At 38.0% G+C, this 16,497-nt stretch overlaps 1 long non-coding RNA gene across 2 annotated transcripts; it reads right to left on the bottom strand.

The window, feature by feature from the left end:
• Window positions 1–3,492: 3,492 nt before the first annotated feature.
• Window positions 3,493–8,566, bottom strand: LOC111949055 (uncharacterized). Of its 2 annotated transcripts, none has more exons than XR_013651980.1 (6): window positions 8,169–8,566; window positions 7,037–7,120; window positions 6,726–6,875; window positions 6,192–6,325; window positions 4,409–4,534; window positions 3,493–4,127 (listed from the first exon to the last, which is right to left on the bottom strand). It is a non-coding gene; the product is annotated as an uncharacterized LOC111949055 (long non-coding RNA). The 2 variants fall into 2 exon arrangements; XR_002875079.2 differs by having other exon boundaries at window positions 7,037–7,125; window positions 8,169–8,562.
• Window positions 8,567–16,497: the final 7,931 nt, after the last annotated feature.

Here is a 16,497-nt window from a genome sequence, read left to right as displayed (position 1 = left end):
CTGCAGGGATGCAGCTTGCTAGTTCAAAAATCTTTTAAACTGCATTTTTTGTTCTTTCTAATATTCACTTATGCATTGTTTTTAACTGGATGCCTATTATTTGTTTTATATAGACAGTTTGAGTTATTGCATGACCATGTTGGAAGTGCATCTCTCTGCTCTGGTGCATGTCATTCCAAAAAGTCCCCATTGCTAACAATACTGCAGGGACTGTTTATTCATTCCCAGTTACCTGTGTCTTTCTTGTGGGCCAAAGCCAGAATTTTATGGTCCCCCACCACCACAGGAATCTTCCTGCCACTGACTGATGTGGTGATGAAGTTGCATAACAAAAAGAGATTGGCCCCTTGCCTGAAGGATTCTTTGCTCTTGTGTAGGACAGCTTTCTATTCTCTATAACAGTCAGCTGATCGTATGGCGTCAATGCCAGTTGGATCTGCGAGGTAACGCAGTTCTTCTGCAAATGTTTTGTGGAACTAAGTGTGCTACTCTCCTCCTCGTCCAGTTAAGCAGAGCCAAATCAGGCTTTGTCACATTCTCCTGCAGTCCTCCTTTAGCCCGGCTGATTCTAACAACTGTAGTTTCTCTCCTGTCTGTTTTCCATGACTGTGAGAGCCTTTGTGTTGGATGGTATCGCCACTTCTCAGAGTGTTACGCAGAAAGGTTCGAGGGCATTTCAGCTTTGTTGGGAGGTTCTAAAACTAATAAGAGATCTCAGGCGCTGCTTAGTCCTAGGGTATTCTACAATTAAAGATTTCTTGTTGACAATGGTTCTTTGCAGTTTTTTGGTTTGACGGGCAGTATCTGTGGGCTTGTTCAGCCCTTGATGTCGCTAAAACAATAGGTACCCCACCCTGGTTTTGTCTGCAAGTCAACATAATCAACTAGTTTAATCCTGGTATGCAACTGCCCTGGGTGGATAAACGTTATCTGCAGGCTAAAAATTGACAAGTCTGTACGGGGCAAGCAGGTGGCCTGCACAAAATATCAAAGTCACTTGGTGAACCTGTAGACCAAAAGTGTTAATGCCAATTTGTTTCTACAGACATTTGTTGGCAACTGGTGACAGCAAACACTTGAACAACACATAAGGGCAAGTACGGGAGAAGTAGGTGAGATGCACGGATGTTTTGAATTATGAATTCTCCAATTTTTCAAGACCCCGCCTCCAAAAAAAAAAGAAAAAACTGCACACTGCACAAGAAACCCGTTAGTGCTCTTCAAGGGATAAGTGCGGATTTCTTGCGCACCCATTGCAGACTCCATGCTTGCATCCTGACTGTTAAAAAGGAAGTAATTAAATATTCAGGGTAGTTTGTGTGGGTGTTCAGTTCACTAATGACAAGTGTGAAGTCTAAGGAAATTGACATTGTCACTTGCTTGTAACTTCCATTAGCCTTACAAATACTTCACGATACTCTTACCACACGCACAACAATCATATGCTCCTTTTCATGACACCCCTTAAGGTGGCCAAATGAGCCTCAAGGGAATTGCAAGACATGCACCCAAAGGGCTCAACTACATACCAGTGCGAATGACTAAGGCATTAAACAAAGCTGTTCAATGACAGCTTGGGAATATACTGCATCTTTTTTTGATTATATGTTTGTAACCCTTGTGCTATCCTAGGCACTTTAACATTGAAAGTTGGGTCATCTAGACCCACTAGACAGTGCGCTGAATTTTTTTTCTTCAATGATTTGTGAACCTCACTGGTGTTCATGGATTCCATGAAATCTTTCCACCTTTATCCACCTTTGTCATGGTAGGAAGAACACGTCAATGCAAGGGTGGAGTCATCTAAGATAGCACAAGGGTTAAATTATGCAAAAAGTGTGCAGTGACTGCGACGCCACAATGAAAAACAGTTTGATCCTCTATCACAAAAGTAACGACAGCTTTAAGGAGAGCCTAAACTAAATATTAAAATTGTTGAGTAAATTTAATTAATAAAATAAAAAATACCAAATGCTGTTGAATTTGATTGAAAGAAACTGTCTCTTAAATAAACCCCAACTGGTAACTAAGGAACCGAAGATATTGACAGGAAAAATTTGACGATGATTAGGAAAAACCACTAAGAAAAAAAGTCACCACATCAAACAAAACCAGCTACCAGCATCCAATGTACCAGAAAAGGAGTAAATATGAACCTAAATAACTGAAAAGAGTTATTTGAACAAAAAGCAAAATGAACACTAAGAAAAAAACAGCCAAAGTAATGAAGACAGGTCGTCACATCTTTTTTTCCATAGATTCTAGTTGTTTCCAAAATGATAGCAAGTGATTGACTTGATAGTTGTTTCCAATGGTCAGACTGTTTTTGTTAGATGGCAAAAACCACGCTATGATTAAACAGTTGTGCAAAAACCATTTCCGGAGCTGGTTCAAGGCCTGCAGCCTGTTTCTTCCTCTACTTTGCCATCAGGGCAAAGGGATTCTTTTAAACTTCTGAATGGCTGCACACTTAGCATATTTATCTGCATGGGAAACAGAGCAAGCCAATCTGATGACAACCCAGAACATGGAGCAGGGAGCTGTAGCCAGGCTGTGCAGACAGAGAGGTGTTGGAGCCCCACAGAGTTCAATCAGCAGAGCATGTATGGAAATGTGTTCCCAGAGTTTTTCGGCTTCTTTTTATTTTTTTATACCAGAAGTGGAATCATATATCTTTGCAAATTGCACAAGTGAAAGAGTTGAAGGAAAAAGAAAAGATGAATAAAAAATAAAGAATTTCATTAAAAGCCTATACAAAGAGATTGTATGAATTATATCATACAAAACAAAATACAAACACAATCTTAAGCGTAAGAACCCATGGTGACAGTGTAAAATAAAAATATCAGAAATGGATTCTGTGGTCCACTTTGTTTGTGGTAAAATACACATAATATGTTTTTAAGAAAAAAAAGGTTTGGGTTCTTATGGGTTACGTTTGAATGGAGTTTGGGTATTGAATTAGAAAAAAGAAAAATATTATATGAAGCTAGTAAAATAAGTGTTTTACTTGAATCTGTACTCTTAATACCTCTTTGATTCAAAAAGTAATTCATAGAACGAGCAGAAAAGTATATATTTTTTTCATTGTTTGATTTAGTTGCTTTACTTCAGTTATGTAAAATGTAATATGTATAGAAACCCTTCATTGTAATCAGTAGCTTTACCTTCACCCACAGTTACACTGTCAGAAAAAATGTGCAAAATTTGTACCTTTAGAGGTACAATGGCTTGTCACTGGGGCAGTACCCTCAAGGGTACAAATGTTGTACCCTTTCATATAGGTGCGTATCTGTACCCTTTCAGTATGTACCTTTCAAAGGCAAATATGTACCTCTGTGGACTAAATTGTACCTTATAGTGCTATGGTACCATAATGTACCTTTAAAAAAGGTACAAATTTGTTCTTTTAAGGGTACTGCCCCAGTGACAAGCCTTTTGTACCCTTTGATGGCAAATTTGTACCAGATACAGCACATTAAAAGACCAGTATACTGTTTATCACATTTATTAAACATTCAAAACAATTACAATTCTGACATTTCACAGTATGTACAGTGTCACAACAGGATGCATATATTTACAATTATTAGCAATTTTACAATAATGAAAAATCTATATTTTTCCTTCAGTTCACATTGCATTCATTGTAACTATAACCTTAACATTTGATCAATTGTAAACAGCACATAGCACTTCAGTTACCATTTTTAAACCATGAAATAAAACTTGTGACATTAACAAAAGAAGCACTAGACCTCATTTTAAGTACATCTTTCTACTGCATTCTACATTTTCTAAAAATAGATAATAAAAAAGTAAACTCAGAACCAAGTTTAAATGCATAATTTAAATAATAAAATGCATAAATGTGATAAGATAATATTGGTACGAATTCTAAAAAGAAGAACTATAAAACACACTAAAGATTACCAAGGATTACGTTTATGTCAATACCTAGTAGATCCTCTGCAAGCTTCTCTTCTCTTGATTCTTTGGAGACTTTGGCCAATGGAGCTTTTCTTTGAACAAGCTCAAGCACCTTTGGCACAATACTGGTAAACGCCGTCCTTGAAGCGCTGGCTTAAACTGACAGGTGATGGATGCATTCGGTCAACATCAAACAACTGAAAATTGAAGAAAATTAGAAAATTAATCATTCACTTTAACTAAAACAAACAAAAGACATAAAACAGTCTAATATTCTTTGTTGCCATTTCCCTTTAGTGATCTCATTGTATAAATATTACTTGGCTTGAATGACTATATATTTATATATGAGTTTAGAAAATTACAATGTTTTTACAATTGAGTTAAAGCTGTTAATGATCATTTTAGCAGATGTCTCAGCTCATATTGACATTCAAAATGTATTTTAAGCTGAGAACTGATTTAAAATGTCACTGACCCCTGAGGTTGTCTTCAAGAAAGGGTACTTCTTTAGTATATCCTCTCGCACCTTGCTGTACTGGATATGCAGGACATTCACATGACCTTCAACGGATGATGCATCCTCTCCAATGACAGCAACCACCTATTGGATCAAATTTAAAAGTCCATATTAATAATAAAAAATACAACTGCAAGCACTGATACTGGGGTTAAAGCACTTTGAGATGATGTTTAAAGACAGTTTGTGCAGAGTGGTTTGGAGTTGATCAGAAATTAACTTCTGAGTTGTAGGCGGGGCTATTGACACAGTAGTTACCCTCTGCTGATGTCCGATCATCCCTTTGTTTACGCCCTCTCCCGCTAGCTTACAGTCCTTCCAACCTAAAACTAACATTAGTGGTGAAAGCAAAATGGTGAGCAATATTGAAGCTTTCCGGCCATAGTTTAGATCAAGCTCAGACAAGTATGATGAAGATGTTAATGGATCTGTTTGTCTGCAAGTGGACGCATCAGAATAGAGCAGAGCAGAGGGACTCTGACCCACCTCATTTCGTGTGGTGCGTCACAATAGAGACCTTCCTCAAACTGCCTTTATTTTGTCTGTTCCTGATTCATCCCAATTTGAGTGAATTCTCAGATGTGCAGTTTCAAACGTGTTCTTTTAAACATGCCCATCATGAGAAAAATACTGCGACAAGTTAAAAATGGGGGACCCACTCCAATGAAAGTTATTTTTTAAAATGTAGCATTTTTATGATAACATATTGTTATAAGATTTAAGAATAAAACTGTGTTTCTGAATATTTATTTTCTCAAATTGGGATGAATCAGGAACAGATGAAAAGATGTCATTTGAGAAAGCTTGTAGTTGTTACGTACAAGCTACATTTGGCAGGCCACAAGCTCCCTCTGCTCCGCTTGTCTTCATTCTCCTCGTCTGAGTTGGCATCTGGCTCACATCTATAAGGCTGGATAGCTCCAATATTGCACGCCAATTCTGTTGCTTGGGGGTTGTGAGGGACTGTAAGGTAACGGGAGCGTAAACAATGGCATGATGGGAAGTTAAGGCCTGTTAACTCTGCAAAACAGTCCTGTCGAGAACTTGAAGGTGAATTCCAATTGAACTGCAGAAACCATGTCCCAGAAAACATTTTTCCCCCTCAAAAACTGCATAATCAATGTCTGTCTTTGTATAATAATAATGGATTGGATTTATCTGCGCTTTTCAAGACACTCAAAGCGCTTACATTGTGTCCATTATTCATTCACTCCTCATTCATACTTGGTGATGGTAAGCTATGGTTGTAGCCACAGCTGCCCTGGGGCAGACTGACAGAGACATGGCTGCCATTTCGCGCCTACGGCCCCTCTGACCATCACCGGGATCATTCATGCACATTCACACAAGGAATGTGAAGTGAAGGAGGGTGAAGTGTCTTGCCCAAGGACACAACGACATTTTTTGGCTGGTGGGAGCGGGGATCGAACCGCCAACCCTTCGGTCATTGGACGACCCGCTCAACCACCTGAGCCACTGTCGCCCGTATAGTCAATATCGTGTTAATTATGCAGATCTTTGTTGAAGGAAATACAGAAGAATTATATGTTTGTATGATGAGGACAGTATTCCAGAATGTATTCAATGTGTTGTGACTTACTCAGTGCAATCTGCTGTTTCCCTAGAAAACTTTAAACTAGTTTGGATGATCTGCCTTACTGCACTGTTTGACAACTAAACTGAATTGGAAAGACAGCCTGACTTTGAATGCTTGAAATGACTGAAAAGATTATTTACTTACTTTGGCCAGAGAGGTGTCTTCAACTCTCCGTCTTGTTGTAGGACTGTGTTGTAACATTATGGTGTCATCTGAGTCCACTTCAGTGTCTCCACTTGAACTGGTATTGCAGCTCTATGCAGGACAACTCGGCTGATCTGTCAAAGTATTAAAGCTTTGAGTTGCTGTAATATTTAAATTAGTATGATAGCAAAAACAAAAAAGTAAAAACAAAGATTTTTAAATACTGACCGACTTAACAGCTTAGCAGATTTATTATCTTGTCTAAGACAGCAATAGGATATAAAACTCATACTTATTTGCACGTGTTTTGTTCCCCACACTATCCTGTCAAATAAATCATTAACCCTCAGACTCCTATTGATGCAAATATACAATCAAAACTCTTCAGCTCAAAAATGTTCTTAATTTAGCATGTACTTGAAAGGAAAAACACAGATTATTTCCCTTGGAAATAAATTCAGGCATCAAAGGGGAATTTACCCAAAACCATTCAAAACAAAATAGATAAATTACAATTTAAATGAAAAACTTCACCTTCTGGATTTGTATCTTCGGCCAGACAAATTTCAAACACACCAAGGTTTGGGTTTTTCAACAGGAGATCAAAAACCTGCTCATCAACTTCTGTCTTTGAGTCATCAAAGACTTTCAAGTCCAAGGTTGGGATGTTGAACTTTTTGGCAGCTGTGAACACAGCAAAATTATGTTTAGAATACAGCACAGAAATTATCTTTAAATTAAAAAGCAATTAAAAACATCTGTTTGCATCACAGCTGACAGTTTACCCACAAAGTTGACTGATTCCTGTAAAGAAAAATGCTGGAAATTGTGATGTTTCCACTCACCGCATTCCCAAAAGGATTTGTAGGTCAGCTGAACTTCAAAACATTTTTTTTTTGGCGTTCGACATGTTCACGCACAGCTTGCATCTTTCCTGGTGGGAAAAATAATAATATATTACAAAAAAGAAAAAAACATTACAACACCAAAAGGTACCAACACAGCATTTATTCAGATCGAAGTCCTGTTCCAAATGAATTAATACATTTTAAAATAGTAATGGCAAATATACAGTTCACACTAGCTGCCACAGCAATGTTGCAGAATTTGCAGAACTGCTAAAAAAAAACACTGGCGACAATGCACTGGCTTCTAAGGACCTACAGATTTATTTCTTGGAAGTTCGTTTAAATTTTTTTTTTTTTTCCTGGTTTATAGATGAGTTTTTGACGAGTGACGAGTATCTGGAATCACGGACCTCCATTTAAAAAAAATCTCTGCAGGAGAATGATCAAAATCAACAACACAGTGTAAACTTCGCTTGACCAACAATGAGCGATCATGACAACCTAAACAGTCTGTCACTGTCTTGCATTCGAGAAATGGTGGCTGCCCGCGCACAGCAGCTAAGGCAGGCTGACATATAAATGGGAAGGACCGCCATACTGCGGTGTAAAAAAAAAAAACGTTTTTGGACTCCTACACATTACAGATTAAAATGATTAACGCATTGAATTCGACGGACCTGATAAATATCAGTAGGAATTATGTAGCTGGTCGTTTCAAAAGTAGCTGGCTTCCTTACTAAGAAAGACAGAAAGACAGAAAGAAAAAGAAAAAGAGGGGGGGGGGGGGTAGGCAACAACAACCGGTGCATCAACGCCAGCGTACATCGGTAAAACGGCGACAAAATTATCTAGTGAAAAAAATGTATATATTTCAATGTATTTAACGGAACGCGGTACAACACCAATAAAAACAACAGGTTAATTTATTTAATGGCTGCATTTAGCTGAACTTCAAACGGCTGAGGCTAACCGTTAGCAAACTCCTGCTCGTAGTTTTCAATCTCCTCACAGGCACATACACGGTGGAATAGCAGCATTCCACTACACAAAAGTTATTCCTTACAGATAAAATAAGCGAACCCGCTTAAAACAAGTTTCCAACTTATTTTTGAGCAATTAGCAGACTTACCTCAGTCACAGCCTCTATCTTCCTCCGGCCGCTGCGGGATAACAAAATGGCGGAAGAAACGAAACTTAAGAAAGTAGAGTGGGCGTGGTCTCGCTGGTTTACTCCAACATATTTCCTCTACGTTTTTACACCTACTTAAACAAAAATTACTGATGGTAACTCCGAAAAAAGTACTCTCTCATTTTTCCTGTGTAGGTACAAAAGCTAAAAGGTACTAATATGTACACTTAATGTAACGTAGTAACAGAGAAATTTACTTTTTTATGAGAATGCATGATTAGAAAAAAAATAACTTAAATTAACAGCTCAAAAACTAGAAATTTAAATTGAACTTAGGCCAAGTTAAAGTACACCATATAAGGTAAAAAACATCAAATAATTTTGTCTACATTGTGCTTTTGCTCTAAATTAAATATAAGTATATTTTTACTTATATATAAGTAAAAAAAAAAAACAGGCTCACACTAATACATGTTTAAAAGTTATTATCTTGATGCTCTGCACAATCAATAAAATATAATTTGCTTGTGTACTGTTCAGAACTAGTCATAAAAGATGTGTGGTCTCTTAAATATATTTGGTTATTTAAATAAATAACCAACAACGTATTAAATGATTTTGGGTGACGTTTCATACACTTTGAATTACTACTTTTGTCACACAAATGATTGTACCTTTGTTTGTGGAATGAAGGGTCCAAATATGGGCCCTCTGATGGTTGGAAACATATTTGTACCTTTTTTATCCTTAAATGGTACATATGAGTACCCTAAGGTGTAATTATGACTCACTTAGGGTACAAATTCACCATTTGTACCCTAAGTGTTCACAAACGTACCCCAACCGTACCCTTTTTTCTGACAGTGTATTTTATACACCAAAGCTCATCTTTATAACGTTATTTTCCATTTACTTTTCAAACACCTACCAATTTCTGTCTGTATCTGGTTTAATTGTTTTTTCTTCTTCCTTGGTTTAAAAGTTTTTGCAGGTCCGCTTTTAAAGCTGACGATCAACGGGCTAGAAGTGCTCACAAAGGCTGGTTATGAGCTTTGATTGCATTTTACATTAGAAAGAAGTTTAGGACTGTATGGCAGAGTCAATGTTTTTTTTACAAAACGTTCTGCCACTTTAATCCCATTGATTAAGATGGAATGGCTACAGATAAAAATCATATTAAAACAAATGTAATCTCCAAAGTAATAGTATCAAATAAGTTAACGTAAATGATACGATGATCACTTTAACCCTTGTGCTATCCTATGGGATCAAGATGACCATTGTTATCCCTACCATGACAAAGGTGAATAAAGGTGGAGAGGATTTCATGTAATCCATGGAAACCAGTGAAGATCACAAATCATTGAAGAAAAGATTTCAACGCACTGTGTTGTGGGGTTTAGATGACCTCACCCCCAATGTCAAAGTGCCTAGGATAGCACAAGGGTTAAACAGTGGATGACAATATTAAACTTGTCTTTGCAGAAGTGCCAAATGTTGATAGAATAATTGGTAGGGATGGGTATCGTTAAGGTTTTAACGGTACTACTACTCTTAGTGATCCTGCTTATCGATCCGGTATTTTAACGATACTCTTATCGATACTTTGAGGACGCGAAATAAACAAATAAATAATTAATTAAATAGCAAATTAAGAACATAAAGTGTTTTATTTCCTCATTATGGAACAACATTGTTTTTTTTATCAAAACATTTACTTTATACATAATAATGTTACAATACAAACCTGGAATGCAAGTGGATGTGCTAGACCAGGGGTCAGCAACCCACTGAGATGAAGCACACAGAGCCGCAAGACTAGGTGTTAGAAAAAATGTTTATGCAGATACATCGCGATAGTTCATTTGGCAATACTTTGATTTATTCAAAATGCTGTCAGGATATTTATTTAATTAAATATTTTTATTCTTTATCAGCGTGATGTTGCCTTTGATCTTTTGTCCATTTTCCACAACCTTGAATAGACTTTTTTGTCTGTCAAACACCAGAGTGAAGATGATGGAAAAATATCACTTTTATGCAGACTAGTTTCTTTTTATTTTTTTCTTTAAATCCAGTAAAACTCAATAATTTTTTATTAGGAAGCAGCTGTTTGTTTTTTTCCCACGCGTGCAAACCGCCCCCCCCTCCCCCTCCAGCGTCTTCATAGATCATCGGTCATCGTAGCAGCAAGCTGACAGGATAGTGGGGGCGCCCTAACAAAAATTTAATTCATTTTACGCGGAAATGGGTGGATAAAAGGATTCCCCTACGAGATCGCAACTGACTGTCTTTCCAGAAAAACTTTCCATCCCATAACACGGTGGCGTTCACAGTTGCAGACACGCCCCCGCCTCCTGCGCCGTGCCGCGGACTGACTGTAGAACAGCCCCGCCCCCCGTGCACACAAATAGCCAGACAGACCTCTCCTCTTCAGCGAGAATACCAAAATTGATATCATCATTAATTAATTGACTGACTTGGTGAGTCAATGTCAGATAACATTTATATCTTGTGGGATACAAAAATATGCTTCTTCTCCAGTACCGATAGCAGAACCGTTGAGGTCAGATCTTAACGATACTGCGGTCTTGAAGAATGTTGCCCCAGGGCTCGTTCAATACTTGGGTTCGGTACCCAACCCTAATTATTGGTAAATGAAAAAAATGAATATGTATATTTTCTGAAAATAAATAAATTTAGCAAAAGTTATAAAATGTGTCGGAAAAAAATACAAACTGTCCTCAATTAAAGCACTGGGACATGCATTTTGGTCGTCATTCACATGAATCCATGAAGAGAAACCAAAATTTGTACTGGTAAGACACTTTCCTTGTGTCATGGTGCCTCTGGTAGCTCTCCTCCCCCTCCCCTCTCTGGTCTGCTCTTAAGCACTCCCAGCTGTTTCCACTCAACTCATCAACCTGCAGCCTTCTTAATGAGATGCAGATCTAGCATTCATCGCCAGTTCGTTGCTCCTCCATGGTGCTTAGTCTGCTCGTTCATCTTGCGCTCAAAGTTTTTGCCTCTCGTTAATATTTTACTACGCCTTGCTTTCAAGAGAAACCCACCACGAGTGTTATCCTGGGATTCGCCTCCAGACCTATCGGTCCTCCTTGATCACGCCAACCCTCCAGCTTAGCCTTTGCTAAGTAACAGTATTTGATGAAAAATCGTCTACCTTAAAGTATTGCAATTGCCTTTGTGGCATTAACTAGTAATACTCTAAAGGCAGCTTTTTGATCTCAGAAATAACCTGCTCTGACAGAACAGCAGGGTTACCAACAACAAAGGAATTTTAAAATGTTTTTCGCAAAAAAAATATAATAGAATAAAATTGAGTAAAAACCCCGATTTTGGAAGGCATTTTAGGTTAAAATGGAAAATAATCCTTTGCATATTTTTAAACTTGTCCTCTCCAACAGCTGACCAAACAGATGAGAGCTGAAGGCCTCTTGTGTTGGACATATTTTACTGTTACAAGGGTTATGAGTCTTCTGACATACCAGGGGGGTATTCCAGAAAGCATGTTTAAACTACCCTAACTTTAACCATGAACTCTGGCTGAAATTCACCTGAACTTGCTTACTCTGGGTATGTCGGTTCCAAAAGACCGGATATGAGTTAGCATAATTACGCTCGACTTGGTAACCCTGCGTGTGCACGGCAAGTACATAGACATTCTCAATGGATCGCCGATTTCTGGAGTCACCATGGAAACGCGTGGAGAAAAAAAGAGAGCGCTTTACTTCTGTGAGATGGACTCTGAGATTTTAATGACGGCATATGAAGATTATACATCCATCAAAAAAGTAATACAGACGGATCAGCAAATGAAAGAGTTTCTGCTTGGAGAAAAAAAAAACGGACAAAGTAAATGCATGAGTTTCTATGTCATTTTTATTTTCATTGTGACGCATATATATATAACTTATCTAACTTAAATTAATTACTTCAATAGATAACAGGTAATTGAGTTAAATTTATTCAAACTTATTTCTTACGTCTATCCAATTCAATAATTATTTTTACAACTCAAATTTACATATTTATCTAACTAAATGTCATTTTACTCCAATTCAATTAAATGTTTTTCCATCTTAATTTTACTTCTTGAAGTCTTTTGAGCCTGCAGATGTACTCATTTTTTCAACAATAAAATGAATGAAACAAAATGGATTAGAAGCACGAATCATGAAGTCATTTACCAGGTCTCCAATTTTAACATTACATGAATACCGTAATTTCCAGGTTAAAGAGCACACCTGATTATAAGCCACACCGTTTTAATTCCAGGAGGTTAGACCACTTTGTACTTATATAAGCCGCAACAGTGTACAAGCTGCATGTTGTTATCAACATGATCAACCCATCACTGATTATCCTAATCATCAGTCTTTGAGACAAGTTCAGTCTCACTGAGGGAGGAGTCAACTCTGCATCAGCCTATGTATTTGAATATACCCACATCTGCCAAACAGCATGCACCTTACTTTTGTTCACAGGTTCCTGAGTTATGTTTTTTTTTTTTTTGTTTGTTTTGTTTTTTTTACTTATTGACAATTGAGGTATCATACATAAAATAACAAACAGTAACCATATAATCAACATTACATCCCTCAGTTGTGGTGAGGAAAATTACATCTGCGATTCCCCACTTCCCATGAGTCTTAGGGGCTTAAGGCGGGGCTAACCCCCAGATCGCCACACTGTGTTGTGCGTGTTTAAAAAGGAGGAGGGAGCGGCAATATGGTAGTAACAGGACTGGTTATAAAAACATACCATTAAAAGAGAGCGGCGGCGACTTAAAAGCGCGCGCCTCTGTGCAGCGCGTGCGCCAGAAGTTTCCTGTGATTTTCTCCTTTTTTTTTTTGGATGCTGGTGTGCCGTGGGATTTTTGTCAAGGTTAACCCTTGTGCTATCCTAAGCACTTTATCATTGGGAGTTGGGTCATCTAGACCCACTAGACAGTGCTCTGAACCTTTTTTCTTCAATGATTTGTGATCTTCACTGGTGTCCATGGATAACATGAAATTTTTCCACCTTTATCCACCTTTGTCATGGTAGGGAGAACACGTCAATGGAAGGGTGGGGTCATCTAAGATAGCACAAGGGTTAAAGTGTGCTGTGGCTCAAAAAAGGTTGAAAAACACTCCTCTAAAAGAACAGAGACTGTTTTTTTAACTAACCCACTCTGGAGGGTGCCCGCGTGCCCGCACCTTAACACCTGGTGCGCCTTTTGTATGTGTCAAAGACTGAAAAATCCCCCATAACTGAGACTACGCCCTATAGCCCTATTTTGTCTCTTAATTAAAATGATAAAGAAAATTGTATTTGACATTTCATTTTCAAAAAGTCACAGAAATTTCTAATTTGACAATTAAAATGGATTGACAGACATGCTTTTTCATTTTCAAAATGTAACAGCATCAAATGACTGAAAATTAAAATTAAAAATCAATACTTAAAAAACGCTTTTTCATTTCTTAAAAAAAACGCTTATTCTGTGTCATAATAAAAACGAAAATGCAAAGAGGGGATTGCATTTTTATTTTCACAACGACCCTGCAAATAGTGTTGCATATCTCAATTCGACTTAGCATTTCCAGAGGGGAGGCGGGGCAATGACGTCAGTGCTACTGTATCTCCGTGTGTCCGGCTGCTAAGAGACACATGCTAGGAGCAGTGTAGCTTTGTGTTAGCGGCAGAGAAGAGGGCTTTGTGATGGTTGTGAACTTCTGATGATTTTACACAGCTTCTCAGGACTACGTAGCAGAATTTCCACCTTCTGCGGACGCACCGTTTCATATAAGAGGGGGTTTTTTGAATGTTTAAAGGATTTTGGTTCAAAGATTTTGGCTCAAGGATTGGGCCGAAGAGTAGGGGTTAAAAGGTCAGATATATAAGTCGGCGTTTGACCATGCAAGGCTTTACAAACTAAAAGTGGAATTTTAAAATTAATTCAAAATTTGACTGATAACCAATGTAAAGCAGACAACAGAGGAGCGATGTGTGTTTGTTTACCTGTTAAAAGCCTTGCTGCAGAGTTTTGGACAGTCTGAAGACGGTTTAGGGAACGTTTGTTAAAACGGGTAAAAAGCTAGTTGCAGTAATCTAAACAAGAAGAAATAAAAGCGTGGATTTTATTACATCTTTTTTCTGGATTAGTGATTGTAAGTATTCCTAAAACAGTAAGATTTTACTTCTCCCGTGACCCACATAAATTGGTTGGAAAATGTCTATAAATTTTTCTTCCATTAGCATTCAAAGCTGCGACTTATTTGCTTGTTCAAATTTTGGAAAGAAAAAGGAAAAAAAAACGTACAACAGTTTTTAAATTGTTAGAAACTGTGTGACATTGGCCAAATCAAACCTGCTTTTTTTTCTTTGCAGGATTAAATTGGACTCAAAATACTTCATGATTTCTATTGCTTGGAAACATTATTTGAATCATTTTAGCCCCTTGACTCAATTTGTTCACGTTTAATAAATATGGGTAGGCATCAATACTGCTTAATTCAAACTAAAAGTAATTTATTATTTAGCAAAAAACAAGTTCTTGCTGTTCTTACCATGTTTGTGTTGTGTTGAATCTGGCAATTTTAAAGCCTGAAGACTTTGCAACAAGAGTTTCTGACTAAGCACCCAGTAGCAACACGTTTGACAAAAAAATAAAGTTATATAAAGATATATATTTTTTCTTTTCTTTTTTTAACTTGTCCTGTCCAACAGCTAAGCAAACAGATGAGAGCTGAAAGCTTTTTGTGTTGGACATATTTTACTTTTACAACAGAGGTTATGTATGTTATGATACACCAAATGTGTATTTAAATAAACCCACTTTGTAATTTTAGCTAAACTTTATTCATATTAATTATATTTGTAAATGTTTTTTGTTGGACCGGACGGAAAAGAAAAGGAGGAAAGAAGAGAGAGGGATGACAGATGGGGGGGGGGGGGGGGGTAGAGGGGTGATTATAGTAGCGAGGGTAAGCGTCAGAAAGATACAAGTTGATGGAGCTTCATAATCACAACTGACAGGTTAAGATGCATGAAAATCTAAAATGGGCGGGGCCTGTCCACACACACACTCGAACGTTACAAACACAACTGTTGGCTCCAAAAGTGTTCACACACAAACAAGTCTACCTGGACATACTACCACTAACATTCACACATGCCTACTTATGCATTCAGACTGACACGTGTGAAACATTTCATTCAGTCACGCAAACTGTTTGTGCTAACAGTTTGCACAGTGAGTGTTTGATGGGGTGGATGAAGGAATGTAAAAAGAGGGAGAGAACCCAGTCGCCCCCCCACCAAGGCCCCCACCGCATCAGCAGCGGCAGCCGGGACCCCCCCAACACCCGCACAGTACAGCAGATAGAGAAAGACTGCCCGCCGGGCAACCAAATCCGCCACCCCGGGCAGAGAGCTTGTGGCGGAAGAAGAGTCATATATTTTTAAAATCAAGCACATTTCACTGACAGAAATTCTCAATGGCAGAGAAATCTCACAAATTGCAACACAGTTAGTGTGAATAATAAAAAGTGGAATACCCAGATCCTAATTTGGTTTGAGTTAGCATGACAGCAAAAATTCCATGTCCATGTCATTTTAAATTTTGCATGAAAGTGTTTCTCAAGACGCAGTCAAGAGTGGAGCATGAAGAGAAAAGAGATGGGTAAGGACAGAGCAAAGAAAGGGAGAGAGGAAAAGAGGCTGACATGCACTTTTCAAGGGCATTGGCGAACAATTAACTTGCGGTTTTAGCTATCTACCCCATTAGTCTTGTGGATTTGGAGGCAGCCATTGATTCTGGATGTCAGCCACTCTCATTTTATGGAAATAGCACTAAATGGCAGGGAAACAAAACAAATTGAATTTTCGGTGCTGCTACTTGTAATGTGAAATTAGATATATGTGGTCATGTGCGACAGAACAGGGACAATGTAGGAGGATGAAGAAAGCTGACTTATTTTGTTAAGTGAAGATATGAAGAAAGGCTGCAAGTTATGGTAAAGTTGGACCAATTAAATTGTTCTTCTTGTTCTCTCCTTGTCTTAATATTTAGGTTGCTATTGTTGTTGGATCGTGTGCTTTGTGTGTGTTTGAAGTTGGTGAATGTTTGTTGTGCATGAAGGTGTTCGTGTTACTGTCTTCCTGTTTATTTCAACTGTTCCCCACCTTGACCCAACAGTAGCTTTGATAGGATCCAACAACCCCACAACCCCAAACGGGATTCAGGGGTTTCTGAAAATGGATGGATAGATGGATGAATCCAATGATCCCCTCACCTTCATTTCAATCAAGCTTTTTAAATAGT

This window comes from Oryzias latipes, chromosome 20 (genome assembly GCF_053564925.1).
Source record: "Oryzias latipes strain Hd-rR chromosome 20, Olatipes_Hd-rR_3.1".
In the NCBI taxonomy this organism is placed as follows: Eukaryota; Metazoa; Chordata; class Actinopteri; order Beloniformes; family Adrianichthyidae; genus Oryzias; species Oryzias latipes.
This window is presented reverse-complemented; position numbering and strand designations above follow the sequence as displayed.